This window comes from Acipenser ruthenus, unplaced genomic scaffold (assembly GCF_902713425.1).
Source record: "Acipenser ruthenus unplaced genomic scaffold, fAciRut3.2 maternal haplotype, whole genome shotgun sequence".
Classification (NCBI taxonomy): domain Eukaryota; kingdom Metazoa; phylum Chordata; class Actinopteri; order Acipenseriformes; family Acipenseridae; genus Acipenser; species Acipenser ruthenus.
Window position 1 is genome coordinate 104,552 of NW_026708107.1, and position 16,680 is coordinate 121,231.

Genomic DNA, 16,680 nt, shown 5'->3' on the forward strand with positions numbered 1-16,680 from the left:
GACAAAAGGAAATTTTGGAGGAATCACCCCCAGCTCACTAAACATAAAAGTCATGAAAGCAGAAATGCAATCGCCTGCGGCCACACCACCTTGAATAAGCCTGATCTCGTCTGATCTCAGAAGCTAAGCAATGTTGGGCTTGGTTAGTACTTGGATGGGAGACCACCTGGGAATATCAAGTGCTGCAGGCATTACATTTTTGTAATTACATTTTACAATTGAAATGTGTGGAGGACAAAAAGAAATTTTGGAGGAATCACCCCCAGCTCACTAAACATAAAAGTCATGAAAGCAGAAATGCAATCGCCTGCGGCCACACCACCTTGAATAAGCCTGATCTCGTCTGATCTCAGAAGCTAAGCAATGTTGGGCTTGGTTAGTACTTGGATGGGAGACCACCTGGGAATATCAAGTGCTGCAGGCATTACATTTTTGTAATTACATTTTACAATTGAAATGTGTGGAGGACAAAAAGAAATTTTGGAGGAATCACCCCCAGCTCACTAAACATAAAAGTCATGAAAGCAGAAATGCAATCGCCTGCGGCCACACCACCTTGAATAAGCCTGATCTCGTCTGATCTCAGAAGCTAAGCAATGTTGGGCTTGGTTAGTACTTGGATGGGAGACCACCTGGGAATATCAAGTGCTGCAGGCATTACATTTTACAATTGAAATGTGTGGAGGACAAAAGGAAATTTTGGAGGAATCACCCCCAGCTCACTAAACATAAAAGTCATGAAAGCAGAAATGCAATCGCCTGCGGCCACACCACCTTGAATAAGCCTGATCTCGTCTGATCTCAGAAGCTAAGCAATGTTGGGCTTGGTTAGTACTTGGATGGGAGACCACCTGGGAATATCAAGTGCTGCAGGCATTACATTTTTGTAATTACATTTTACAATTGAAATGTGTGGAGGACAAAAGGAAATTTTGGAGGAATCACCCCCAGCTCACTAAACATAAAAGTCATGAAAGCAGAAATGCAATCGCCTGCGGCCACACCACCTTGAATAAGCCTGATCTCGTCTGATCTCAGAAGCTAAGCAATGTTGGGCTTGGTTAGTACTTGGATGGGAGACCACCTGGGAATATCAAGTGCTGCAGGCATTACATTTTACAATTGAAATGTGTGGAGGACAAAAGGAAATTTTGGAGGAATCACCCCCAGCTCACTAAACATAAAAGTCATGAAAGCAGAAATGCAATCGCCTGCGGCCACACCACCTTGAATAAGCCTGATCTCGTCTGATCTCAGAAGCTAAGCAATGTTGGGCTTGGTTAGTACTTGGATGGGAGACCACCTGGGAATATCAAGTGCTGCAGGCATTACATTTTTGTAATTACATTTTACAATTGAAATGTGTGGAGGACAAAAGGAAATTTTGGAGGAATCACCCCCAGCTCACTAAACATAAAAGTCATGAAAGCAGAAATGCAATCGCCTGCGGCCACACCACCTTGAATAAGCCTGATCTCGTCTGATCTCAGAAGCTAAGCAATGTTGGGCTTGGTTAGTACTTGGATGGGAGACCACCTGGGAATATCAAGTGCTGCAGGCATTACATTTTACAATTGAAATGTGTGGAGGACAAAAGGAAATTTTGGAGGAATCACCCCCAGCTCACTAAACATAAAAGTCATGAAAGCAGAAATGCAATCGCCTGCGGCCACACCACCTTGAATAAGCCTGATCTCGTCTGATCTCAGAAGCTAAGCAATGTTGGGCTTGGTTAGTACTTGGATGGGAGACCACCTGGGAATATCAAGTGCTGCAGGCATTACATTTTACAATTGAAATGTGTGGAGGACAAAAGGAAATTTTGGAGGAATCACCCCCAGCTCACTAAACATAAAAGTCATGAAAGCAGAAATGCAATCGCCTGCGGCCACACCACCTTGAATAAGCCTGATCTCGTCTGATCTCAGACGCTAAGCAATGTTGGGCTTGGTTAGTACTTGGATGGGAGACCACCTGGGAATATGAAGTGCTGCAGGCATTACATTTTACAATTGAAATGTGTGGAGGACAAAAGGAAATTTTGGAGGAATCACCCCCAGCTCACTAAACATAAAAGTCATGAAAGCAGAAATGCAATCGCCTGCGGCCACACCACCTTGAATAAGCCTGATCTCGTCTGATCTCAGAAGCTAAGCAATGTTGGGCTTGGTTAGTACTTGGATGGGAGACCACCTGGGAATATCAAGTGCTGCAGGCATTACATTTTTGTAATTACATTTTACAATTGAAATGTGTGGAGGACAAAAGGAAATTTTGGAGGAATCACCCCCAGCTCACTAAACATAAAAGTCATGAAAGCAGAAATGCAATCGCCTGCGGCCACACCACCTTGAATAAGCCTGATCTCGTCTGATCTCAGAAGCTAAGCAATGTTGGGCTTGTTTAGTACTTGGATGGGAGACCACCTGGGAATATCAAGTGCTGCAGGCATTACATTTTTGTAATTACATTTTACAATTGAAATGTGTGGAGGACAAAAGGAAATTTTGGAGGAATCACCCCCAGCTCACTAAACATAAAAGTCATGAAAGCAGAAATGCAATCGCCTGCGGCCACACCACCTTGAATAAGCCTGATCTCGTCTGATCTCAGAAGCTAAGCAATGTTGGGCTTGGTTAGTACTTGGATGGGAGACCACCTGGGAATATCAAGTGCTGCAGGCATTACATTTTTGTAATTACATTTTACAATTGAAATGTGTGGAGGACAAAAGGAAATTTTGGAGGAATCACCCCCAGCTCACTAAACATAAAAGTCATGAAAGCAGAAATGCAATCGCCTGCGGCCACACCACCTTGAATAAGCCTGATCTCGTCTGATCTCAGAAGCTAAGCAATGTTGGGCTTGGTTAGTACTTGGATGGGAGACCACGTGGGAATATCAAGTGCTGCAGGCATTACATTTTACAATTGAAATGTGTGGAGGACAAAAGGAAATTTTGGAGGAATCACCCCCAGCTCACTAAACATAAAAGTCATGAAAGCAGAAATGCAATCGCCTGCGGCCACACCACCTTGAATAAGCCTGATCTCGTCTGATCTCAGAAGCTAAGCAATGTTGGGCTTGGTTAGTACTTGGATGGGAGACCACCTGGGAATATCAAGTGCTGCAGGCATTACATTTTACAATTGAAATGTGTGGAGGACAAAAGGAAATTTTGGAGGAATCACCCCCAGCTCACTAAACATAAAAGTCATGAAAGCAGAAATGCAGTCGCCTGCGGCCACACCACCTTGAATAAGCCTGATCTCGTCTGATCTCAGAAGCTAAGCAATGTTGGGCTTGGTTAGTACTTGGATGGGAGACCACCTGGGAATATCAAGTGCTGCAGGCATTACATTTTACAATTGAAATGTGTGGAGGACAAAAGGAAATTTTGGAGGAATCACCCCCAGCTCACTAAACATAAAAGTCATGAAAGCAGAAATGCAATCGCCTGCGGCCACACCACCTTGAATAAGCCTGATCTCGTCTGATCTCAGAAGCTAAGCAATGTTGGGCTTGGTTAGTACTTGGATGGGAGACCACCTGGGAATATCAAGTGCTCCAGGCATTACATTTTACAATTGAAATGTGTGGAGGACAAAAGGAAATTTTGGAGGAATCACCCCCAGCTCACTAAACATAAAAGTCATGAAAGCAGAAATGCAATCGCCTGCGGCCACACCACCTTGAATAAGCCTGATCTCGTCTGATCTCAGAAGCTAAGCAATGTTGGGCTTGGTTAGTACTTGGATGGGAGACCACCTGGGAATATCAAGTGCTGCAGGCATTACATTTTACAATTGAAATGTGTGGAGGACAAAAGGAAATTTTGGAGGAATCACCCCCAGCTCACTAAACATAAAAGTCATGAAAGCAGAAATGCAATCGCCTGCGGCCACACCACCTTGAATAAGCCTGATCTCGTCTGATCTCAGAAGCTAAGCAATGTTGGGCTTGGTTAGTACTTGGATGGGAGACCACCTGGGAATATCAAGTGCTGCAGGCATTACATTTTTGTAATTACATTTTACAATTGAAATGTGTGGAGGACAAAAGGAAATTTTGGAGGAATCACCCCCAGCTCACTAAACATAAAAGTCATGAAAGCAGAAATGCAATCGCCTGCGGCCACATCACCTTGAATAAGCCTGATCTCGTCTGATCTCAGAAGCTAAGCAATGTTGGGCTTGGTTAGTACTTGGATGGGAGACCACCTGGGAATATCAAGTGCTGCAGGCATTACATTTTACAATTGAAATGTGTGGAGGACAAAAGGAAATTTTGGAGGAATCACCCCCAGCTCACTAAACATAAAAGTCATGAAAGCAGAAATGCAATCGCCTGCGGCCACACCACCTTGAATAAGCCTGATCTCGTCTGATCTCAGAAGCTAAGCAATGTTGGGCTTGGTTAGTACTTGAATGGGAGACCACCTGGGAATATCAAGTGCTGCAGGCATTACATTTTTGTAATTACATTTTACAATTGAAATGTGTGGAGGACAAAAGGAAATTTTGGAGGAATCACCCCCAGCTCACTAAACATAAAAGTCATGAAAGCAGAAATGCAATCGCCTGCGGCCACACCACCTTGAATAAGCCTGATCTCGTCTGATCTCAGAAGCTAAGCAATGTTGGGCTTGGTTAGTACTTGGATGGGAGACCACCTGGGAATATCAAGTGCTGCAGGCATTACATTTTACAATTGAAATGTGTGGAGGACAAAAGGAAATTTTGGAGGAATCACCCCCAGCTCACTAAACATAAAAGTCATGAAAGCAGAAATGCAATCGCCTGCGGCCACACCACCTTGAATAAGCCTGATCTCGTCTGATCTCAGAAGCTAAGCAATGTTGGGCTTGGTTAGTACTTGGATGGGAGACCACCTGGGAATATCAAGTGCTGCAGGCATTACATTTTACAATTGAAATGTGTGGAGGACAAAAGGAAATTTTGGAGGAATCACCCCCAGCTCACTAAACATAAAAGTCATGAAAGCAGAAATGCAATCGCCGGCGGCCACACCACCTTGAATAAGCCTGATCTCAGAAGCTAAGCAATGTTGGGCTTGGTTAGTACTTGGATGGGAGACCACCTGGGAATATCAAGTGCTGCAGGCATTACATTTTAGTAATTACATTTTACAATTGAAATGTGTGGAGGACAAAAGGAAATTTTGGAGGAATCACCCCCAGCTCACTAAACATAAAAGTCATGAAAGCAGAAATGCAATCGCCTGCGGCCACACCACCTTGAATAAGCCTGATCTCGTCTGATCTCAGAAGCTAAGCAATGTTGGGCTTGGTTAGTACTTGGATGGGAGACCACCTGGGAATATCAAGTGCTGCAGGCATTACATTTTTGTAATTACATTTTACAATTGAAATGTGTTAGGACAAAAGGAAATTTTGGAGGAATCACCCCCAGCTCACTAAACATAAAAGTCATGAAAGCAGAACAGCAATCGCCTGCGGCCACACCACCTTGAATAAGCCTGATCTCGTCTGATCTCAGAAGCTAAGCAATGTTGGGCTTGGTTAGTACTTGGATGGGAGACCACCTGGGAATATCAAGTGCTGCAGGCATTACATTTTTGTAATTACATTTTACAATTGAAATGTGTGGAGGACAAAAGGAAATTTTGGAGGAATCACCCCCCAGCTCACTAAACATAAAAGTCATGAAAGCAGAACAGCAATCGCCTGCGGCCACACCACCTTGAATAAGCCTGATCTCGTCTGATCTCCGAAGCTAAGCAATGTTGGGCTTGGTTAGTACTTGGATGGGAGACCACCTGGGAATATCAAGTGCTGCAGGCATTACATTTTACAATTGAAATGTGTGGAGGACAAAAGGAAATTTTGGAGGAATCACCCCCAGCTCACTAAACATAAAAGTCATGAAAGCAGAAATGCAATCGCCTGAGGCCACACCACCTTGAATAAGCCTGATCTCGTCTGATCTCAGAAGCTAAGCAATGTTGGGCTTGGTTAGTACTTGGATGGGAGACCACCTGGGAATATCAAGTGCGGCAGGCATTACATTTTACAATTGAAATGTGTGGAGGACAAAAGGAAATTTTGGAGGAATCACCCCCAGCTCACTAAACATAAAAGTCATGAAAGCAGAAATGCAATCGCCTGCGGCCACACCACCTTGAATAAGCCTGATCTCGTCTGATCTCAGAAGCTAAGCAATGTTGCGCTTGGTTAGTACTTGGATGGGAGACCACGTGGGAATATCAAGTGCTGCAGGCATTACATTTTTGTAATAACATTTTACAATTGAAATGTGTGGAGGACAAAAGGAAATTTTGGAGGAATCACCCCCAGCTCACTAAACATAAAAGTCATGAAAGCAGAAATGCAATCGCCTGCGGCCACACCACCTTGAATAAGCCTGATCTCGTCTGATCTCAGAAGCTAAGCAATGTTGGGCTTGGTTAGTACTTGGATGGGAGACCACCTGGGAATATCAAGTGCTGCAGGCATTACATTTTACAATTGAAATGTGTGGAGGACAAAAGGAAATTTTGGAGGAATCACCCCCAGCTCACTAAACATAAAAGTCATGAAAGCAGAAATGCAATCGCCTGCGGCCACACCACCTTGAATAAGCCTGATCTCGTCTGATCTCAGAAGCTAAGCAATGTTGGGCTTGGTTAGTACTTGGATGGGAGACCACCTGGGAATATCAAGTGCTGCAGGCATTACATTTTAGTAATTACATTTTACAATTGAAATGTGTGGAGGACAAAAGGAAATTTTGGAGGAATCACCCCCAGCTCACTAAACATAAAAGTCATGAAAGCAGAAATGCAATCGCCTGCGGCCACACCACCTTGAATAAGCCTGATCTCGTCTGATCTCAGAAGCTAAGCAATGTTGGGCTTGGTTAGTACTTGGATGGGAGACCACCTGGGAATATCAAGTGCTGCAGGCATTACATTTTACAATTGAAATGTGTGGAGGACAAAAGGAAATTTTGGAGGAATCACCCCCAGCTCACTAAACATAAAAGTCATGAAAGCAGAAATGCAATCGCATGCGGCCACACCACCTTGAATAAGCCTGATCTCGTCTGATCTCAGAAGCTAAGCAATGTTGGGCTTGGTTAGTACTTGGATGGGAGACCACCTGGGAATATCAAGTGCTGCAGGCATTACATTTTAGTAATTACATTTTACAATTGAAATGTGTGGAGGACAAAAGGAAATTTTGGAGGAATCACCCCCAGCTCACTAAACATAAAAGTCATGAAAGCAGAAATGCAATCGCCTGCGGCCACACCACCTTGAATAAGCCTGATCTCGTCTGATCTCAGAAGCTAAGCAATGTTGGGCTTGGTTAGTACTTGGATGGGAGACCACCTGGGAATATCAAGTGCTGCAGGCATTACATTTTAGTAATTACATTTTACAATTGAAATGTGTGGAGGACAAAAGGAAATTTTGGAGGAATCACCCCCAGCTCACTAAACATAAAAGTCATGAAAGCAGAAATGCAATCGCCTGCGGCCACACCACCTTGAATAAGCCTGATCTCGTCTGATCTCAGAAGCTAAGCAATGTTGGGCTTGGTTAGTACTTGGATGGGAGACCACCTGGGAATATCAAGTGCTGCAGGCATTACATTTTACAATTGAAATGTGTGGAGGACAAAAGGAAATTTTGGAGGAATCACCCCCAGCTCACTAAACATAAAAGTCATGAAAGCAGAAATGCAATCGCCTGCGGCCACACCACCTTGAATAAGCCTGATCTCGTCTGATCTCAGAAGCTAAGCAATGTTGGGCTTGGTTAGTACTTGGATGGGAGACCACCTGGGAATATCAAGTGCTGCAGGCATTACATTTTACAATTGAAATGTGTGGAGGACAAAAGGAAATTTTGGAGGAATCACCCCCAGCTCACTAAACATAAAAGTCATGAAAGCAGAAATGCAATCGCCTGCGGCCACACCACCTTGAATAAGCCTGATCTCGTCTGATCTCAGAAGCTAAGCAATGTTGGGCTTGGTTAGTACTTGGATGGGAGACCACCTGGGAATATCAAGTGCTGCAGGCATTACATTTTACAATTGAAATGTGTGGAGGACAAAAGGAAATTTTGGAAGAATCACCCCCAGCTCACTAAACATAAAAGTCATGAAAGCAGAAATGCAATCGCCTGCGGCCACACCACCTTGAATAAGCCTGATCTCGTCTGATCTCAGAAGCTAAGCAATGTTGGGCTTGGTTAGTACTTGGATGGGAGACCACCTGGGAATATCAAGTGCTGCAGGCATTACATTTTTGTAATTACATTTTACAATTGAAATGTGTGGAGGACAAAAGGAAATTTTGGAGGAATCACCCCCAGCTCACTAAACATAAAAGTCATGAAAGCAGAAATGCAATCGCCTGCGGCCACACCACCTTGAATAAGCCTGATCTCGTCTGATCTCAGAAGCTAAGCAATGTTGGGCTTGGTTAGTACTTGGATGGGAGACCACCTGGGAATATCAAGTGCTGCAGGCATTACATTTTACAATTGAAATGTGTGGAGGACAAAAGGAAATTTTGGAGGAATCACCCCCAGCTCACTAAACATAAAAGTCATGAAAGCAGAAATGCAATCGCCTGCGGCCACACCACCTTGAATAAGCCTGATCTCGTCTGATCTCAGAAGCTAAGCAATGTTGGGCTTGGTTAGTACTTGGATGGGAGACCACCTTTGAATATCAAGTGCTGCAGGCATTACATTTTTGTAATTACATTTTACAATTGAAATGTGTGGAGGACAAAAGGAAATTTTGGAGGAATCACCCCCAGCTCACTAAACATAAAAGTCATGAAAGCAGAAATGCAATCGCCTGCGGCCACACCACCTTGAATAAGCCTGATCTCAGAAGCTAAGCAATGTTGGGCTTGGTTAGTACTTGGATGGGAGACCACCTGGGAATATCAAGTGCTGCAGGCATTACATTTTACAATTGAAATGTGTGGAGGACAAAAGGAAATTTTGGAGGAATCACCCCCAGCTCACTAAACATAAAAGTCATGAAAGCAGAAATGCAATCGCCTGCGGCCACACCACCTTGAATAAGCCTGATCTCGTCTGATCTCAGAAGCTAAGCAATGTTGGGCTTGGTTAGTACTTGGATGGGAGACCTCCTGGGAATATCAAGTGCTGCAGGCATTACATTTTACAATTGAAATGTGTGGAGGACAAAAGGAAATTTTGGAGGAATCACCCCCAGCTCACTAAACATAAAAGTCATGAAAGCAGAAATGCAATCGCCTGCGGCCACACCACCTTGAATAAGCCTGATCTCGTCTGATCTCAGAAGCTAAGCAATGTTGGGCTTGGTTAGTACTTGGATGGGAGACCACCTGGGAATATCAAGTGCTGCAGGCATTACATTTTTGTAATTACATTTTACAATTGAAATGTGTGGAGGACAAAAGGAAATTTTGGAGGAATCACCCCCAGCTCACTAAACATAAAAGTCATGAAAGCAGAAATGCAATCGCCTGCGGCCACACCACCTTGAATAAGCCTGATCTCGTCTGATCTCAGAAGCTAAGCAATGTTGGGCTTGGTTAGTACTTGGATGGGAGACCACCTGGGAATATCAAGTGCTGCAGGCATTACATTTTTGTAATTACATTTTACAATTGAAATGTGTGGAGGACAAAAGGAAATTTTGGAGGAATCACCCCCAGCTCACTAAACATAAAAGTCATGAAAGCAGAAATGCCATCGCCTGCGGCCACACCACCTTGAATAAGCCTGATCTCGTCTGATCTCAGAAGCTAAGCAATGTTGGGCTTGGTTAGTACTTGGATGGGAGACCACCTGGGAATATCAAGTGCTGCAGGCATTACATTTTTGTAATTACATTTTACAATTGAAATGTGTGGAGGACAAAAGGAAATTTTGGAGGAATCACCCCCAGCTCACTAAACATAAAAGTCATGAAAGCAGAAATGCAATCGCCTGCGGCCACACCACCTTGAATAAGCCTGATCTCGTCTGATCTCAGAAGCTAAGCAATGTTGGGCTTGGTTAGTACTTGGATGGGAGACCACCTGGGAATATCAAGTGCTGCAGGCATTACATTTTTGTAATTACATTTTACAATTGAAATGTGTGGAGGACAAAAGGAAATTTTGGAGGAATCACCCCCAGCTCACTAAACATAAAAGTCATGAAAGCAGAAATGCAATCGCCTGCGGCCACACCACCTTGAATAAGCCTGATCTCGTCTGATCTCAGAAGCTAAGCAATGTTGGGCTTGGTTAGTACTTGGATGGGAGACCACCTGGGAATATCAAGTGCTGCAGGCATTACATTTTACAATTGAAATGTGTGGAGGACAAAAGGAAATTTTGGAGGAATCACCCCCAGCTCACTAAACATAAAAGTCATGAAAGCAGAAATGCAATCGCCTGCGGCCACACCACCTTGAATAAGCCTGATCTCGTCTGATCTCAGAAGCTAAGCAATGTTGGGCTTGGTTAGTACTTGGATGGGAGACCTCCTGGGAATATCAAGTGCTGCAGGCATTACATTTTACAATTGAAATGTGTGGAGGACAAAAGGAAATTTTGGAGGAATCACCCCCAGCTCACTAAACATAAAAGTCATGAAAGCAGAAATGCAATCGCCTGCGGCCACACCACCTTGAATAAGCCTGATCTCGTCTGATCTCAGAAGCTAAGCAATGTTGGGCTTGGTTAGTACTTGGATGGGAGACCACCTGGGAATATCAAGTGCTGCAGGCATTACATTTTAGTAATTACATTTTACAATTGAAATGTGAGGAGGACAAAAGGAAATTTTGGAGGAATCACCCCCAGCTCACTAAACATAAAAGTCATGAAAGCAGAAATGCAATCGCCTGCGGCCACACCACCTTGAATAAGCCTGATCTCGTCTGATCTCAGAAGCTAAGCAATGTTGGTCTTGGTTAGTACTTGGATGGGAGACCACCTGGGAATATCAAGTGCTGCAGGCATTACATTTTACAATTGAAATGTGTGGAGGACAAAAGGAAATTTTGGAGGAATCACCCCCAGCTCACTAAACATAAAAGTCATGAAAGCAGAAATGCAATCGCCTGCGGCCACACCACCTTGAATAAGCCTGATCTCGTCTGATCTCAGAAGCTAAGCAATGTTGGGCTTGGTTAGTACTTGGATGGGAGACCACCTGGGAATATCAAGTGCTGCAGGCATTACATTTTTGTAATTACATTTTACAATTGAAATGTGTGGAGGACAAAAGGAAATTTTGGAGGAATCACCCCCAGCTCACTAAACATAAAAGTCATGAAAGCAGAAATGCAATCGCCTGCGGCCACACCACCTTGAATAAGCCTGATCTCGTCTGATCTCAGAAGCTAAGCAATGTTGGGCTTGGTTAGTACTTGGATGGGAGACCACCTGGGAATATCAAGTGCTGCAGGCATTACATTTTTGTAATTACATTTTACAATTGAAATGTGTGGAGGACAAAAGGAAATTTTGGAGGAATCACCCCCAGCTCACTAAACATAAAAGTCATGAAAGCAGAAATGCAATCGCCTGCGGCCACACCACCTTGAATAAGCCTGATCTCGTCTGATCTCAGAAGCTAAGCAATGTTGGGCTTGGTTAGTACTTGGATGGGAGACCACCTGGGAATATCAAGTGCTGCAGGCATTACATTTTTGTAATTACATTTTACAATTGAAATGTGTGGAGGACAAAAGGAAATTTTGGAGGAATCACCCCCAGCTCACTAAACATAAAAGTCATGAAAGCAGAAATGCAATCGCCTGCGGCCACACCACCTTGAATAAGCCTGATCTCGTCTGATCTCAGAAGTTAAGCAATGTTGGGCTTGGTTAGTACTTGGATGGGACACCACCTGGGAATATCAAGTGCTGCAGGCATTACATTTTAGTAATTACATTTTACAATTGAAATGTGTGGAGGACAAAAGGAAATTTTGGAGGAATCACCCCCAGCTCACTAAACATAAAAGTCATGAAAGCAAAAATGCAATCGCCTGCGGCCACACCACCTTGAATAAGCCTGATCTCGTCTGATCTCAGAAGCTAAGCAATGTTGGGCTTGGTTAGTACTTGGATGGGAGACCACCTGGGAATATCAAGTGCTGCAGGCATTACATTTTACAATTGAAATGTGTGGAGGACAAAAGGAAATTTTGGAGGAATCACCCCCAGCTCACTAAACATAAAAGTCATGAAAGCAGAAATGCAATCGCCTGCGGCCACACCACCTTGAATAAGCCTGATCTCGTCTGATCTCAGAAGCTAAGCAATGTTGGGCTTGGTTAGTACTTGGATGGGAGACCACCTGGGAATATCAAGTGCTGCAGGCATTACATTTTTGTAATTACATTTTACAATTGAAATGTGTGGAGGACAAAAGGAAATTTTGGAGGAATCACCCCCAGCTCACTAAACATAAAAGTCATGAAAGCAGAAATGCAATCGCCTGCGGCCACACCACCTTGAATAAGCCTGATCTCGTCTGATCTCAGAAGCTAAGCAATGTTGGGCTTGGTTAGTACTTGGATGGGAGACCACCTGGGAATATCAAGTGCTGCAGGCATTACATTTTACAATTGAAATGTGTGGAGGACAAAAGGAAATTTTGGAGGAATCACCCCCAGCTCACTAAACATAAAAGTCATGAAAGCAGAAATGCAATCGCCTGCGGCCACACCACCTTGAATAAGCCTGATCTCGTCTGATCTCAGAAGCTAAGCAATGTTGGGCTTGGTTAGTACTTGGATGGGAGACCACCTGGGAATATCAAGTGCTGCAGGCATTACATTTTACAATTGAAATGTGTGGAGGACAAAAGGAAATTTTGGAGGAATCACCCCCAGCTCACTAAACATAAAAGTCATGAAAGCAGAAATGCAATCGCCTGCGGCCACACCACCTTGAATAAGCCTGATCTCGTCTGATCTCAGAAGCTAAGCAATGTTGGGCTTGGTTAGTACTTGGATGGGAGACCACCTGGGAATATCAAGTGCTGCAGGCATTACATTTTTGTAATTACATTTTACAATTGAAATGTGTGGAGGACAAAAGGAAATTTTGGAGGAATCACCCCCAGCTCACTAAACATAAAAGTCATGAAAGCAGAAATGCAATCGCCTGCGGCCACACCACCTTGAATAAGCCTGATCTCGTCTGATCTCAAAAGCTAAGCAATGTTGGGCTTGGTTAGTACTTGGATGGGAGACCACCTGGGAATATCAAGTGCTGCAGGCATTACATTTTAGTAATTACATTTTACATTTGAAATGTGTGGAGGACAAAAGGAAATTTTGGAGGAATCACCCCCAGCTCACTAAACATAAAAGTCATGAAAGCAGAAATGCAATCGCCTGCGGCCACACCACCTTGAATAAGCCTGATCTCGTCTGATCTCAGAAGCTAAGCAATGTTGGGCTTGGTTAGTACTTGGATGGGAGACTACCTGGGAATATCAAGTGCTGCAGGCATTACATTTTAGTAATTACATTTTACAATTGAAATGTGTGGAGGACAAAAGGAAATTTTGGAGGAATCACCCCCAGCTCACTAAACATAAAAGTCATGAAAGCAGAAATGCAATCGCCTGCGGCCACACCACCTTGAATAAGCCTGATCTCGTCTGATCTCAGAAGCTAAGCAATGTTGGGCTTGGTTAGTACTTGGATGGGAGACCACCTGGGAATATCAAGTGCTGCAGGCATTACATTTTACAATTGAAATGTGTGGAGGACAAAAGGAAATTTTGGAGGAATCACCCCCAGCTCACTAAACATAAAAGTCATGAAAGCAGAAATGCAATCGCCTGCGGCCACACCACCTTGAATAAGCCTGATCTCGTCTGATCTCAGAAGCTAAGCAATGTTGGGCTTGGTTAGTACTTGGATGGGAGACCACCTGGGAATATCAAGTGCTGCAGGCATTACATTTTACAATTGAAATGTGTGGAGGACAAAAGGAAATTTTGGAGGAATCACCCCCAGCTCACTAAACATAAAAGTTATGAAAGCAGAAATGCAATCGCCTGCGGCCACACCACCTTGAATAAGCCTGATCTCAGAAGCTAAGCAATGTTGGGCTTGGTTAGTACTTGGATGGGAGACCACCTGGGAATATCAAGTGCTGCAGGCATTACATTTTACAATTGAAATGTGTGGAGGACAAAAGGAAATTTTGGAGGAATCACCCCCAGCTCACTAAACATAAAAGTCATGAAAGCAGAAATGCAATCGCCTGCGGCCACACCACCTTGAATAAGCCTTTTCTCAGAAGCTAAGCAATGTTGGGCTTGGTTAGTACTTGGATGGGAGACCACCTGGGAATATCAAGTGCTGCAGGCATTACATTTTAGTAATTACATTTTACAATTGAAATGTGAGGAGGACAAAAGGAAATTTTGGAGGAATCACCCCCAGCTCACTAAACATAAAAGTCATGAAAGCAGAAATGCAATCGCCTGCGGCCACACCACCTTGAATAAGCCTGATCTCGTCTGATCTCAGAAGCTAAGCAATGTTGGTCTTGGTTAGTACTTGGATGGGAGACCACCTGGGAATATCAAGTGCTGCAGGCATTACATTTTACAATTGAAATGTGTGGAGGACAAAAGGAAATTTTGGAGGAATCACCCCCAGCTCACTAAACATAAAAGTCATGAAAGCAGAAATGCAATCGCCTGCGGCCACACCACCTTGAATAAGCCTGATCTCAGAAGCTAAGCAATGTTGGGCTTGGTTAGTACTTGGATGGGAGACCACCTGGGAATATCAAGTGCTGCAGGCATTACATTTTAGTAATTACATTTTACAATTGAAATGTGTGGATGACAAAAGGAAATTTTGGAGGAATCACCCCCAGCTCACTAAACATAAAAGTCATGAAAGCAGAAATGCAATCGCCTGTGGCCACACCACCTTGAATAAGCCTGATCTCGTCTGATCTCAGAAGCTAAGCAATGTTGGGCTTGGTTAGTACTTGGATGGGAGACCACCTGGGAATATCAAGTGCTGCAGGCATTACATTTTAGTAATTACATTTTACAATTGAAATGTGTGGAGGACAAAAGGAAATTTTGGAGGAATCACCCCCAGCTCACTAAACATAAAAGTCATGAAAGCAGAAATGCAATCGCCTGCGGCCACACCACCTTGAATAAGCCTGATCTCGTCTGATCTCAGAAGCTAAGCAATGTTGGGCTTGGTTAGTACTTGGATGGGAGACCACCTGGGAATATCAAGTGCTGCAGGCATTACATTTTACAATTGAAATGTGTGGAGGACAAAAGGAAATTTTGGAGGAATCACCCCCAGCTCACTAAACATAAAAGTCATGAAAGCAGAAATGCAATCGCCTGCGGCGACACCACCTTGAATAAGCCTGATCTCGTCTGATCTCGTCTGATCTCAGAAGCTAAGCAATGTTGGGCTTGGTTAGTACTTGGATGGGAGACCACCTGGGAATATCAAGTGCTGCAGGCATTACATTTTACAATTGAAATGTGTGGAGGACAAAAGGAAATTTTGGAGGAATCACCCCCAGCTCACTAAACATAAAAGTCATGAAAGCAGAAATGCAATCGCCTGCGGCCACACCACCTTGAATAAGCCTGATCTCAGAAGCTAAGCAATGTTGGGCTTGGTTAGTACTTGGATGGGAGACCACCTGGGAATATCAAGTGCTGCAGGCATTACATTTTAGTAATTACATTTTACAATTGAAATGTGTGGATGACAAAAGGAAATTTTGGAGGAATCACCCCCAGCTCACTAAACATAAAAGTCATGAAAGCAGAAATGCAATCGCCTGCGGCCACACCACCTTGAATAAGCCTGATCTCGTCTGATCTCAGAAGCTAAGCAATGTTGGGCTTGGTTAGTACTTGGATGGGAGACCACCTGGGAATATCAAGTGCTGCAGGCATTACATTTTACAATTGAAATGTGTGGAGGACAAAAGGAAATTTTGGAGGAATCACCCCCAGCTCACTAAACATAAAAGTCATGAAAGCAGAAATGCAATCGCCTGCGGCCACACCACCTTGAATAAGCCTGATCTCGTCTGATCTCAAAAGCTAAGCAATGTTGGGCTTGGTTAGTACTTGGATGGGAGACCACCTGGGAATATCAAGTGCTGCAGGCATTACATTTTAGTAATTACATTTTACATTTGAAATGTGTGGAGGACAAAAGGAAATTTTGGAGGAATCACCCCCAGCTCACTAAACATAAAAGTCATGAAAGCAGAAATGCAATCGCCTGCGGCCACACCACCTTGAATAAGCCTGATCTCGTCTGATCTCAGAAGCTAAGCAATGTTGGGCTTGGTTAGTACTTGGATGGGAGACCACCTGGGAATATCAAGTGCTGCAGGCATTACATTTTAGTAATTACATTTTACAATTGAAATGTGTGGAGGACAAAAGGAAATTTTGGAGGAATCACCCCCAGCTCACTAAACATAAAAGTCATGAAAGCAGAAATGCAATCGCCTGCGGCCACACCACCTTGAATAAGCCTGATCTCGTCTGATCTCAGAAGCTAAGCAATGTTGGGCTTGGTTAGTACTTGGATGGGAGACCACCTGGGAATATCAAGTGCTGCAGGCATTACATTTTACAATTGAAATGTGTGGAGGACAAA

At 43.7% G+C, this 16,680-nt stretch overlaps 65 non-coding genes and 9 pseudogenes across 65 annotated transcripts; all 74 read left to right on the forward strand.

Annotated features, from left to right (window-relative positions):
• The first annotated feature begins 72 nt into the window (after positions 1-72).
• LOC131729485 (5S ribosomal RNA) lies at positions 73-191 on the forward strand. Its single transcript, XR_009323437.1, has one exon. It is a non-coding gene; the product is annotated as a 5S ribosomal RNA (ribosomal RNA).
• A 114-nt stretch (positions 192-305) lies between these two features.
• On the forward strand, positions 306-424 carry LOC131729486 (5S ribosomal RNA). The gene has a single exon (XR_009323438.1). It is a non-coding gene; the product is annotated as a 5S ribosomal RNA (ribosomal RNA).
• A 114-nt stretch (positions 425-538) lies between these two features.
• Positions 539-657, forward strand: LOC131729488 (5S ribosomal RNA). The gene has a single exon (XR_009323440.1). It is a non-coding gene; the product is annotated as a 5S ribosomal RNA (ribosomal RNA).
• A 100-nt stretch (positions 658-757) lies between these two features.
• On the forward strand, positions 758-876 carry LOC131729489 (5S ribosomal RNA). The gene has a single exon (XR_009323441.1). It is a non-coding gene; the product is annotated as a 5S ribosomal RNA (ribosomal RNA).
• Positions 877-990: 114 nt separating this feature from the next.
• Positions 991-1,109, forward strand: LOC131729490 (5S ribosomal RNA). Its single transcript, XR_009323442.1, has one exon. It is a non-coding gene; the product is annotated as a 5S ribosomal RNA (ribosomal RNA).
• A 100-nt stretch (positions 1,110-1,209) lies between these two features.
• On the forward strand, positions 1,210-1,328 carry LOC131729491 (5S ribosomal RNA). The gene has a single exon (XR_009323443.1). It is a non-coding gene; the product is annotated as a 5S ribosomal RNA (ribosomal RNA).
• A 114-nt stretch (positions 1,329-1,442) lies between these two features.
• On the forward strand, positions 1,443-1,561 carry LOC131729492 (5S ribosomal RNA). Its single transcript, XR_009323444.1, has one exon. It is a non-coding gene; the product is annotated as a 5S ribosomal RNA (ribosomal RNA).
• A 100-nt stretch (positions 1,562-1,661) lies between these two features.
• On the forward strand, positions 1,662-1,780 carry LOC131729493 (5S ribosomal RNA). Its single transcript, XR_009323445.1, has one exon. It is a non-coding gene; the product is annotated as a 5S ribosomal RNA (ribosomal RNA).
• Positions 1,781-1,880: 100 nt separating this feature from the next.
• LOC131729081 (5S ribosomal RNA) lies at positions 1,881-1,999 on the forward strand (annotated as a pseudogene).
• Positions 2,000-2,099: 100 nt separating this feature from the next.
• On the forward strand, positions 2,100-2,218 carry LOC131729494 (5S ribosomal RNA). Its single transcript, XR_009323446.1, has one exon. It is a non-coding gene; the product is annotated as a 5S ribosomal RNA (ribosomal RNA).
• Positions 2,219-2,332: 114 nt separating this feature from the next.
• Positions 2,333-2,451, forward strand: LOC131728918 (5S ribosomal RNA). Its single transcript, XR_009322918.1, has one exon. It is a non-coding gene; the product is annotated as a 5S ribosomal RNA (ribosomal RNA).
• Positions 2,452-2,565: 114 nt separating this feature from the next.
• LOC131729495 (5S ribosomal RNA) lies at positions 2,566-2,684 on the forward strand. The gene has a single exon (XR_009323447.1). It is a non-coding gene; the product is annotated as a 5S ribosomal RNA (ribosomal RNA).
• A 114-nt stretch (positions 2,685-2,798) lies between these two features.
• On the forward strand, positions 2,799-2,917 carry LOC131728927 (5S ribosomal RNA). Its single transcript, XR_009322927.1, has one exon. It is a non-coding gene; the product is annotated as a 5S ribosomal RNA (ribosomal RNA).
• Positions 2,918-3,017: 100 nt separating this feature from the next.
• LOC131729496 (5S ribosomal RNA) lies at positions 3,018-3,136 on the forward strand. Its single transcript, XR_009323448.1, has one exon. It is a non-coding gene; the product is annotated as a 5S ribosomal RNA (ribosomal RNA).
• Positions 3,137-3,236: 100 nt separating this feature from the next.
• Positions 3,237-3,355, forward strand: LOC131729497 (5S ribosomal RNA). The gene has a single exon (XR_009323449.1). It is a non-coding gene; the product is annotated as a 5S ribosomal RNA (ribosomal RNA).
• Positions 3,356-3,455: 100 nt separating this feature from the next.
• On the forward strand, positions 3,456-3,574 carry LOC131729067 (5S ribosomal RNA). The gene has a single exon (XR_009323073.1). It is a non-coding gene; the product is annotated as a 5S ribosomal RNA (ribosomal RNA).
• A 100-nt stretch (positions 3,575-3,674) lies between these two features.
• On the forward strand, positions 3,675-3,793 carry LOC131729499 (5S ribosomal RNA). The gene has a single exon (XR_009323451.1). It is a non-coding gene; the product is annotated as a 5S ribosomal RNA (ribosomal RNA).
• Positions 3,794-3,893: 100 nt separating this feature from the next.
• LOC131729500 (5S ribosomal RNA) lies at positions 3,894-4,012 on the forward strand. Its single transcript, XR_009323452.1, has one exon. It is a non-coding gene; the product is annotated as a 5S ribosomal RNA (ribosomal RNA).
• Positions 4,013-4,126: 114 nt separating this feature from the next.
• Positions 4,127-4,245, forward strand: LOC131728972 (5S ribosomal RNA). Its single transcript, XR_009322972.1, has one exon. It is a non-coding gene; the product is annotated as a 5S ribosomal RNA (ribosomal RNA).
• A 100-nt stretch (positions 4,246-4,345) lies between these two features.
• On the forward strand, positions 4,346-4,464 carry LOC131728949 (5S ribosomal RNA). Its single transcript, XR_009322949.1, has one exon. It is a non-coding gene; the product is annotated as a 5S ribosomal RNA (ribosomal RNA).
• A 114-nt stretch (positions 4,465-4,578) lies between these two features.
• Positions 4,579-4,697, forward strand: LOC131729501 (5S ribosomal RNA). Its single transcript, XR_009323453.1, has one exon. It is a non-coding gene; the product is annotated as a 5S ribosomal RNA (ribosomal RNA).
• A 100-nt stretch (positions 4,698-4,797) lies between these two features.
• Positions 4,798-4,916, forward strand: LOC131729502 (5S ribosomal RNA). The gene has a single exon (XR_009323454.1). It is a non-coding gene; the product is annotated as a 5S ribosomal RNA (ribosomal RNA).
• A 100-nt stretch (positions 4,917-5,016) lies between these two features.
• Positions 5,017-5,125, forward strand: LOC131729133 (5S ribosomal RNA; annotated as a pseudogene).
• A 114-nt stretch (positions 5,126-5,239) lies between these two features.
• LOC131729503 (5S ribosomal RNA) lies at positions 5,240-5,358 on the forward strand. The gene has a single exon (XR_009323455.1). It is a non-coding gene; the product is annotated as a 5S ribosomal RNA (ribosomal RNA).
• A 113-nt stretch (positions 5,359-5,471) lies between these two features.
• On the forward strand, positions 5,472-5,590 carry LOC131729504 (5S ribosomal RNA). The gene has a single exon (XR_009323456.1). It is a non-coding gene; the product is annotated as a 5S ribosomal RNA (ribosomal RNA).
• Positions 5,591-5,705: 115 nt separating this feature from the next.
• LOC131729010 (5S ribosomal RNA) lies at positions 5,706-5,824 on the forward strand. The gene has a single exon (XR_009323010.1). It is a non-coding gene; the product is annotated as a 5S ribosomal RNA (ribosomal RNA).
• Positions 5,825-5,924: 100 nt separating this feature from the next.
• LOC131729084 (5S ribosomal RNA) lies at positions 5,925-6,043 on the forward strand (annotated as a pseudogene).
• A 100-nt stretch (positions 6,044-6,143) lies between these two features.
• On the forward strand, positions 6,144-6,262 carry LOC131729072 (5S ribosomal RNA). Its single transcript, XR_009323079.1, has one exon. It is a non-coding gene; the product is annotated as a 5S ribosomal RNA (ribosomal RNA).
• Positions 6,263-6,376: 114 nt separating this feature from the next.
• On the forward strand, positions 6,377-6,495 carry LOC131729505 (5S ribosomal RNA). Its single transcript, XR_009323457.1, has one exon. It is a non-coding gene; the product is annotated as a 5S ribosomal RNA (ribosomal RNA).
• A 100-nt stretch (positions 6,496-6,595) lies between these two features.
• On the forward strand, positions 6,596-6,714 carry LOC131729506 (5S ribosomal RNA). The gene has a single exon (XR_009323458.1). It is a non-coding gene; the product is annotated as a 5S ribosomal RNA (ribosomal RNA).
• Positions 6,715-6,828: 114 nt separating this feature from the next.
• On the forward strand, positions 6,829-6,947 carry LOC131729507 (5S ribosomal RNA). The gene has a single exon (XR_009323459.1). It is a non-coding gene; the product is annotated as a 5S ribosomal RNA (ribosomal RNA).
• A 100-nt stretch (positions 6,948-7,047) lies between these two features.
• On the forward strand, positions 7,048-7,166 carry LOC131728989 (5S ribosomal RNA). Its single transcript, XR_009322989.1, has one exon. It is a non-coding gene; the product is annotated as a 5S ribosomal RNA (ribosomal RNA).
• Positions 7,167-7,280: 114 nt separating this feature from the next.
• LOC131729508 (5S ribosomal RNA) lies at positions 7,281-7,399 on the forward strand. The gene has a single exon (XR_009323460.1). It is a non-coding gene; the product is annotated as a 5S ribosomal RNA (ribosomal RNA).
• Positions 7,400-7,513: 114 nt separating this feature from the next.
• Positions 7,514-7,632, forward strand: LOC131729510 (5S ribosomal RNA). Its single transcript, XR_009323462.1, has one exon. It is a non-coding gene; the product is annotated as a 5S ribosomal RNA (ribosomal RNA).
• Positions 7,633-7,732: 100 nt separating this feature from the next.
• Positions 7,733-7,851, forward strand: LOC131729511 (5S ribosomal RNA). The gene has a single exon (XR_009323463.1). It is a non-coding gene; the product is annotated as a 5S ribosomal RNA (ribosomal RNA).
• A 100-nt stretch (positions 7,852-7,951) lies between these two features.
• Positions 7,952-8,070, forward strand: LOC131729512 (5S ribosomal RNA). The gene has a single exon (XR_009323464.1). It is a non-coding gene; the product is annotated as a 5S ribosomal RNA (ribosomal RNA).
• Positions 8,071-8,170: 100 nt separating this feature from the next.
• On the forward strand, positions 8,171-8,289 carry LOC131729513 (5S ribosomal RNA). Its single transcript, XR_009323465.1, has one exon. It is a non-coding gene; the product is annotated as a 5S ribosomal RNA (ribosomal RNA).
• A 114-nt stretch (positions 8,290-8,403) lies between these two features.
• Positions 8,404-8,522, forward strand: LOC131729514 (5S ribosomal RNA). The gene has a single exon (XR_009323466.1). It is a non-coding gene; the product is annotated as a 5S ribosomal RNA (ribosomal RNA).
• Positions 8,523-8,622: 100 nt separating this feature from the next.
• Positions 8,623-8,741, forward strand: LOC131729045 (5S ribosomal RNA). The gene has a single exon (XR_009323046.1). It is a non-coding gene; the product is annotated as a 5S ribosomal RNA (ribosomal RNA).
• A 114-nt stretch (positions 8,742-8,855) lies between these two features.
• On the forward strand, positions 8,856-8,964 carry LOC131729099 (5S ribosomal RNA; annotated as a pseudogene).
• Positions 8,965-9,064: 100 nt separating this feature from the next.
• Positions 9,065-9,183, forward strand: LOC131729176 (5S ribosomal RNA). The gene has a single exon (XR_009323127.1). It is a non-coding gene; the product is annotated as a 5S ribosomal RNA (ribosomal RNA).
• Positions 9,184-9,283: 100 nt separating this feature from the next.
• Positions 9,284-9,402, forward strand: LOC131729515 (5S ribosomal RNA). The gene has a single exon (XR_009323467.1). It is a non-coding gene; the product is annotated as a 5S ribosomal RNA (ribosomal RNA).
• A 114-nt stretch (positions 9,403-9,516) lies between these two features.
• On the forward strand, positions 9,517-9,635 carry LOC131729516 (5S ribosomal RNA). The gene has a single exon (XR_009323468.1). It is a non-coding gene; the product is annotated as a 5S ribosomal RNA (ribosomal RNA).
• Positions 9,636-9,749: 114 nt separating this feature from the next.
• On the forward strand, positions 9,750-9,868 carry LOC131729517 (5S ribosomal RNA). Its single transcript, XR_009323469.1, has one exon. It is a non-coding gene; the product is annotated as a 5S ribosomal RNA (ribosomal RNA).
• A 114-nt stretch (positions 9,869-9,982) lies between these two features.
• Positions 9,983-10,101, forward strand: LOC131729518 (5S ribosomal RNA). Its single transcript, XR_009323470.1, has one exon. It is a non-coding gene; the product is annotated as a 5S ribosomal RNA (ribosomal RNA).
• Positions 10,102-10,215: 114 nt separating this feature from the next.
• Positions 10,216-10,334, forward strand: LOC131729519 (5S ribosomal RNA). The gene has a single exon (XR_009323471.1). It is a non-coding gene; the product is annotated as a 5S ribosomal RNA (ribosomal RNA).
• A 100-nt stretch (positions 10,335-10,434) lies between these two features.
• On the forward strand, positions 10,435-10,553 carry LOC131729187 (5S ribosomal RNA). Its single transcript, XR_009323138.1, has one exon. It is a non-coding gene; the product is annotated as a 5S ribosomal RNA (ribosomal RNA).
• A 100-nt stretch (positions 10,554-10,653) lies between these two features.
• Positions 10,654-10,772, forward strand: LOC131729521 (5S ribosomal RNA). The gene has a single exon (XR_009323473.1). It is a non-coding gene; the product is annotated as a 5S ribosomal RNA (ribosomal RNA).
• A 114-nt stretch (positions 10,773-10,886) lies between these two features.
• On the forward strand, positions 10,887-11,005 carry LOC131728999 (5S ribosomal RNA). The gene has a single exon (XR_009322999.1). It is a non-coding gene; the product is annotated as a 5S ribosomal RNA (ribosomal RNA).
• Positions 11,006-11,105: 100 nt separating this feature from the next.
• On the forward strand, positions 11,106-11,224 carry LOC131729522 (5S ribosomal RNA). Its single transcript, XR_009323474.1, has one exon. It is a non-coding gene; the product is annotated as a 5S ribosomal RNA (ribosomal RNA).
• A 114-nt stretch (positions 11,225-11,338) lies between these two features.
• Positions 11,339-11,457, forward strand: LOC131729523 (5S ribosomal RNA). Its single transcript, XR_009323475.1, has one exon. It is a non-coding gene; the product is annotated as a 5S ribosomal RNA (ribosomal RNA).
• Positions 11,458-11,571: 114 nt separating this feature from the next.
• LOC131729524 (5S ribosomal RNA) lies at positions 11,572-11,690 on the forward strand. The gene has a single exon (XR_009323476.1). It is a non-coding gene; the product is annotated as a 5S ribosomal RNA (ribosomal RNA).
• Positions 11,691-11,804: 114 nt separating this feature from the next.
• Positions 11,805-11,923, forward strand: LOC131728941 (5S ribosomal RNA). The gene has a single exon (XR_009322941.1). It is a non-coding gene; the product is annotated as a 5S ribosomal RNA (ribosomal RNA).
• Positions 11,924-12,037: 114 nt separating this feature from the next.
• On the forward strand, positions 12,038-12,156 carry LOC131729525 (5S ribosomal RNA). Its single transcript, XR_009323477.1, has one exon. It is a non-coding gene; the product is annotated as a 5S ribosomal RNA (ribosomal RNA).
• A 100-nt stretch (positions 12,157-12,256) lies between these two features.
• LOC131729526 (5S ribosomal RNA) lies at positions 12,257-12,375 on the forward strand. The gene has a single exon (XR_009323478.1). It is a non-coding gene; the product is annotated as a 5S ribosomal RNA (ribosomal RNA).
• A 114-nt stretch (positions 12,376-12,489) lies between these two features.
• On the forward strand, positions 12,490-12,608 carry LOC131729527 (5S ribosomal RNA). The gene has a single exon (XR_009323479.1). It is a non-coding gene; the product is annotated as a 5S ribosomal RNA (ribosomal RNA).
• A 100-nt stretch (positions 12,609-12,708) lies between these two features.
• Positions 12,709-12,827, forward strand: LOC131729528 (5S ribosomal RNA). The gene has a single exon (XR_009323480.1). It is a non-coding gene; the product is annotated as a 5S ribosomal RNA (ribosomal RNA).
• Positions 12,828-12,927: 100 nt separating this feature from the next.
• Positions 12,928-13,046, forward strand: LOC131729529 (5S ribosomal RNA). The gene has a single exon (XR_009323481.1). It is a non-coding gene; the product is annotated as a 5S ribosomal RNA (ribosomal RNA).
• Positions 13,047-13,160: 114 nt separating this feature from the next.
• On the forward strand, positions 13,161-13,279 carry LOC131728977 (5S ribosomal RNA). The gene has a single exon (XR_009322977.1). It is a non-coding gene; the product is annotated as a 5S ribosomal RNA (ribosomal RNA).
• A 114-nt stretch (positions 13,280-13,393) lies between these two features.
• LOC131728981 (5S ribosomal RNA) lies at positions 13,394-13,512 on the forward strand. Its single transcript, XR_009322981.1, has one exon. It is a non-coding gene; the product is annotated as a 5S ribosomal RNA (ribosomal RNA).
• Positions 13,513-13,626: 114 nt separating this feature from the next.
• On the forward strand, positions 13,627-13,745 carry LOC131729530 (5S ribosomal RNA). Its single transcript, XR_009323482.1, has one exon. It is a non-coding gene; the product is annotated as a 5S ribosomal RNA (ribosomal RNA).
• Positions 13,746-13,845: 100 nt separating this feature from the next.
• On the forward strand, positions 13,846-13,964 carry LOC131729532 (5S ribosomal RNA). Its single transcript, XR_009323484.1, has one exon. It is a non-coding gene; the product is annotated as a 5S ribosomal RNA (ribosomal RNA).
• A 100-nt stretch (positions 13,965-14,064) lies between these two features.
• Positions 14,065-14,173, forward strand: LOC131729100 (5S ribosomal RNA; annotated as a pseudogene).
• Positions 14,174-14,273: 100 nt separating this feature from the next.
• LOC131729144 (5S ribosomal RNA) lies at positions 14,274-14,382 on the forward strand (annotated as a pseudogene).
• Positions 14,383-14,496: 114 nt separating this feature from the next.
• LOC131729000 (5S ribosomal RNA) lies at positions 14,497-14,615 on the forward strand. Its single transcript, XR_009323000.1, has one exon. It is a non-coding gene; the product is annotated as a 5S ribosomal RNA (ribosomal RNA).
• A 100-nt stretch (positions 14,616-14,715) lies between these two features.
• LOC131729101 (5S ribosomal RNA) lies at positions 14,716-14,824 on the forward strand (annotated as a pseudogene).
• Positions 14,825-14,938: 114 nt separating this feature from the next.
• LOC131728942 (5S ribosomal RNA) lies at positions 14,939-15,057 on the forward strand. Its single transcript, XR_009322942.1, has one exon. It is a non-coding gene; the product is annotated as a 5S ribosomal RNA (ribosomal RNA).
• A 114-nt stretch (positions 15,058-15,171) lies between these two features.
• Positions 15,172-15,290, forward strand: LOC131729533 (5S ribosomal RNA). Its single transcript, XR_009323485.1, has one exon. It is a non-coding gene; the product is annotated as a 5S ribosomal RNA (ribosomal RNA).
• Positions 15,291-15,390: 100 nt separating this feature from the next.
• On the forward strand, positions 15,391-15,519 carry LOC131729090 (5S ribosomal RNA; annotated as a pseudogene).
• A 100-nt stretch (positions 15,520-15,619) lies between these two features.
• LOC131729103 (5S ribosomal RNA) lies at positions 15,620-15,728 on the forward strand (annotated as a pseudogene).
• A 114-nt stretch (positions 15,729-15,842) lies between these two features.
• Positions 15,843-15,961, forward strand: LOC131729534 (5S ribosomal RNA). The gene has a single exon (XR_009323486.1). It is a non-coding gene; the product is annotated as a 5S ribosomal RNA (ribosomal RNA).
• A 100-nt stretch (positions 15,962-16,061) lies between these two features.
• On the forward strand, positions 16,062-16,180 carry LOC131728978 (5S ribosomal RNA). Its single transcript, XR_009322978.1, has one exon. It is a non-coding gene; the product is annotated as a 5S ribosomal RNA (ribosomal RNA).
• Positions 16,181-16,294: 114 nt separating this feature from the next.
• On the forward strand, positions 16,295-16,413 carry LOC131729535 (5S ribosomal RNA). Its single transcript, XR_009323487.1, has one exon. It is a non-coding gene; the product is annotated as a 5S ribosomal RNA (ribosomal RNA).
• Positions 16,414-16,527: 114 nt separating this feature from the next.
• Positions 16,528-16,646, forward strand: LOC131729536 (5S ribosomal RNA). Its single transcript, XR_009323488.1, has one exon. It is a non-coding gene; the product is annotated as a 5S ribosomal RNA (ribosomal RNA).
• Positions 16,647-16,680: the final 34 nt, after the last annotated feature.